The following is a 4,982-nucleotide window of genomic DNA, read 5'->3' on the forward strand; positions in this document are numbered from 1 at the left end:
TCCTGAGGTGAGAGAATTATCTTAAATTGCTACCAAACTATTGGACAATTTTAGGGCTAATTTTCAATATTAAATTATTTGATAAATCATAAAAATAATCAAGGCTTGGATAATTTGAAATCAAAATTGATACCATCCTTGGATGGGCATTGTGGGGGTACTACAACTTTCTCTATACATAACCGACTCTTGAACCTAAGATCTCTTTTGTAAATCAGATGCAATCCGGTGGCCAATCGCATCTAGACAAAAAAGATTGATGACAACTCCCTTTTAACCTATGTCTAGTGGTAGGTCCACGAATCTATAAGTTATGACAATACCTATATTGAGGCAAAATTTAAATTAAAAAAAACCATATTTTTTTAATGTTTTATAGATACTTGAGCTACAATATGTAGTTGTAGAAGTAATGCTTTACCAATAGAATAATGGGAGCCACTTAAGTATCCAATAGCAGTAATAGGAATAGATGGTAAACAAACCAAAATAGAATAGAAAGCAAAAAATATACCAATTTACTTTATGAATAAAAATTTATAATTTAAAAAATTTTATGTTTTTCATTTATGCATGGAGATATGTTATTAAGAAATAATTTTATATATAGTTATTTACCGTTTTGCTTAGGATCCAATAGTAAAATATTTACTATAGATAAAGAACCCTTCAAAATTCCTTTGCTTAAAAATCATAAGCACATATGCGACACAAGTTTTAAACAAAAGCCAAACAAGTGGAAATTAAATTAATTTATGAGACACATTGGTTATAAAAGATATTACAAGATAATTTTATTGAAGAGCCATTAAAACTATGGCCTAAAGGCCCTAGATTTCGTAACCTACAGATATTAGATCCTAATAAAATAATTATAGTCAAGCCAATTATCTAGACTAAAAATGATATAGATGAATTTGATATACAGATTACTGAACTCTTACAAAAAAAACTAATAAAACCAACTACTAGTCAACATTCTAGTCCAGCATTTATGATAACAAACAATGTTGAACAAAAATAAGGAAAGCCTAGAATGGTAAACAACTATAAAAGGCTTAATGAAAACCTAGTCTTTGATGGAATTTTTTATTCTAAGAAAAGATGTTTTAATTAATTTAACAAAAAAAAAAAGCTAAATATTATAATAAATTTGATTGCAATTTAAGATTTTGGCAAATAATGCTAAATGAAAAATCAAAACCATTAACAACATTTAGAGTCCCAAAAGGTCATTATCAATGGAGAGTCATGCCAAATAGACTTTGCAAAGCTCCACAAATTTTCCAAAGATGGATGGATACAATATTTGGAAAATATAAAGATTTTTGTATAGTTTACATAGATGATATATATATTTTTTATGAGCTAGAACAACTTAGGAAACATCTAAATATAATAATTTGAGAATTTATACAACATGGTATAATATTAAGCTCTAAAAAGATAGAGATTAAGAAAACATATATAGAATTCTTAGGATTAAACCTGTCCTCATAAGGTTTTACTTCACAAGATCACATAATTGTAAAACTCAAAGAATTTCCAAAAATAATAGAAGATAAAAAATAATTTCAAAGTTTTTTAGTCTTATTAAACTATGGTAAACAAAAACCTATCTAAAAAAGAAAAAGTTTTACAAGATAAATCAAAAAAGGATAAACCTTTTTTATGGACAGAAAATGACTCTTTTATTGTCGAAAAAATAAAATTAGATCTTAAATTTATACTTAAATTATATCTTCCTAAACTTGGTGAATTACTTGTTCTTGAAATTGATGACTCAGATCAGCATTAGGAATATGTACTTAAATCCAAAATACAAAATCAAGAACTACTTTGCAACTATAACTTAAGAAAACGTACACCCAATGAAATAAATTGTAATATATTTGAAAAAGAGTTACTTACCATAAAGAATACAATAACCAGATTCCATATATATCTAGCATATGAAAATTTTATTAGTAGAACAGATAATCTAGTTATGAAAGATTTCTTAAAAAATTAGAAATTAAAAAATAATCCTAGAAAAATTAGATGGTATAATTTTTTATGTCAATATAATTTTTCTATTGAATACATCAAGAGAACTAACAATGTTCTTGCTGATTTATTAAGTAGACCCTATGGACAAAGGTAAACAACCTTTAGAACAAAGCAGGTGATGGATCACAATAAAAAGGAAGCAACCTAAACAAGGTTCTTCTATTCAATTTTGTTATCCTAACCAAGGATTAAGATTTCAATCCCCATCTTAGCCATTGATATCGTATCCTAACCCAGGATTTTTTTACATCGGCAACCACATCCAAAAATGCCATAAATTCATTTATAACAAGTAATGGAACCATATCAGTTCTCACAAATTTTTCAATCATCTCAATTCTCTCAAGATTCAAATCAATGGACTCCTATATCTTATTATGAAATTATACAAAGTATCGAGAACTTGTTAAAACCACAGCAAATCACTCATGAAAAAATCAAAGATTTTTATAATCTAGGATTATCCATTAAGTTTTATAACCTTATTAATGAAGTTTGAAAATCCCAACTTCAAGGAAGTTGAGTTGCATTTAGAAAAAATATGACAAAAGTTGTTGAAGGATTAACCAACTAGGTCAATAGATTTCAAAGATTTCAAAATCTTGTTTTAAATAGTTTGACTTTAAAGGACTGGAAGGAACTTTGAATTTGTGAACTTGATGAAAAAGAATAGTCCTTTAAAGAGATAAACAATCGCTTAGACATTTGTGATTTTCTTAAAGAGGAACAAAATATTTCCTCTTCTCTTTTAAAAATTAAAAAATTCTTTTATATGAAAAGGCTAACGAAGTCTTACTAAGAAAAGTTTTCAATAAAATTTTCTTTTCATTCATGATGAAGTAGATCATTTACTTCATGAAAAGTTTAATAAATATTTTTCTTCAATTTATTTAGAAACTAATGGAATTTTAAAGCATTTCCTAAAATTAAATTTAGATTAGATCATGATCTGTATGATATACTTAGTATCAAAATGGGGTTTGTAGGTGTTATAACTTTGCAAAATTTATCCTTTCATTTGATAAGGCATTTTTCTTTATAAAATTTTTAACTTTGTAAAACATGACAAATATTTTTGTTTTGTACATATTACATTAACCAGTTTAATAGGATTCTTTCAAATAGAAAGATTTTTTCAACCATACCAAATCTAGAAAGTTAAAAACATACTTTATGGACTAGATTTATTACCAGTAAATGAAAATAAAGAAAATTTAAAATTTTCTCTTGAATAATTTAACAAAGCAAGTTTGTATAATTTTCAAGTTGGGATTGTAGTGATTGAGAAAGCCAAAGAACTATTAAATGAAATCCCTAGACCTTAGATCCTTACCTAAAAATCCTTAACATCTCTGACACAACAAATGGTAAAAGGATTTTTGTGATAAGACACTATGGTAGACATAATTGAGAACCTTTCGAACCCTAAGTGATTGAACTGCTAAAACAAATCTAGAATAGAAGAACTTGACCCTCTTTCATTGCTACTCTAGTACCAAGAAGGTTGGGATGGAACAAATCAAAGAATACCTCTCCAAATTCTTTTAATCCAAAAGATGAAGAGGCTATAAACCTGGATAATATCCAAGAAGGGTAGCTGTCAAAATCAATGAAATGATAGCCCAACAAAATTAATGAAATGATAGCCTAAAAAAAGATTATTTCAAGATAAGATTCCTTTTAAAAAGGAATAGATGAGAGGCTATCTGCCAACAAACTCAACCAAGGTTTACTATTAACTAAGAACTCAACCAGGGTTTGTTGTTAACTATGATTTTATTACTAACTTAACCAGTGTGTAATAAAGGGTCAAAATTTTGTATAAATAAAGGGTGTATATTGTAATAGGCATCTACTCTTAAAACAATCACTTTCTTTCTTTGATGCTTTCTTCTTCCTTTAAGTATAGTTTTTTCTTTATTTTCTTGTTTCTTACTGCTTATTTTGTAAATGGCATAAAAGCTTGTAAATCCTAGCTTGTAAAAACAAATGCAAATATATATCTTTTAGTTGAAGTTTCTATTTGCAAGCTATCATTGTGAGTATTTCTTTCCTTTTTTAGTTCTTTATTTATTATTTCATGTTCTAAAACTCATATATCTATTTACTATCTCGATGTTGGCATTTTGTTAACTTTTTACGCTAGCTTTAGGAGAAAATTTGTAGTAATCAAACGGTTTTTAGGTACTAGAAATATGGAATAAGAAATAAAAAACTATGTTTGTCCAGAAAACCTCATAATCATAGTTTACATATAGATCCTCAATTCGAAAATCACATATCTATAGTTAGTCATATTATAAATGGTTTAGTATATTTGTCAACCTTTTTCTTTAAAAAATTATTTAATAGAGTTGACATATTAGAATAAAAAATAAATAGTTTAAGACAAGTCACTAGTTTAGATTTAAACAATGAATCTAAATAGTTACTAATAAATATTAATAAAAAATTAGAATAGTTTGATATAGATAAAAATCAAACAAATGATTTTAGACCCTTATATTATGGAAATGAAATTCTTACGCTCAATCATGATAAACCATCATCTTCCTAACCATCAAAGTTTTCAAAAGCTGAAAAATTGGATTTTGAATCTTATAAAATCCTTATAAAACATCTTAAGCATAAGATGGAAAAGGTAACAGTTCCTAAAGAAAGGATAGAGTATTTAAACATTATAGAATAACTATATGAAACATATATAGAACTCTTTAAAAATTTTAATTGTCGCTATATGCTTAATTATGATATTACAGGTGAAAGTAGTACAGAAGAAAAAAGTGTTAATGAAAAAGATAAAATCTTAGCTACTAATCCAGTAGTAAAAGAAAAACAAGAAACTACTAGTACAAACTCTTCATCTTCTGAAAAAGTAGATGAAGAAATACAGATTAAAACTACACCTATGGATCTAGATCAACAAAAAGTTG

The sequence above is a fragment of the Durio zibethinus genome, chromosome 7 (genome assembly GCF_047325235.1).
Source record: "Durio zibethinus cultivar Kanyao isolate XHJ-2024 chromosome 7, ASM4732523v1, whole genome shotgun sequence".
Classification (NCBI taxonomy): Eukaryota; Viridiplantae; Streptophyta; class Magnoliopsida; order Malvales; family Malvaceae; genus Durio; species Durio zibethinus.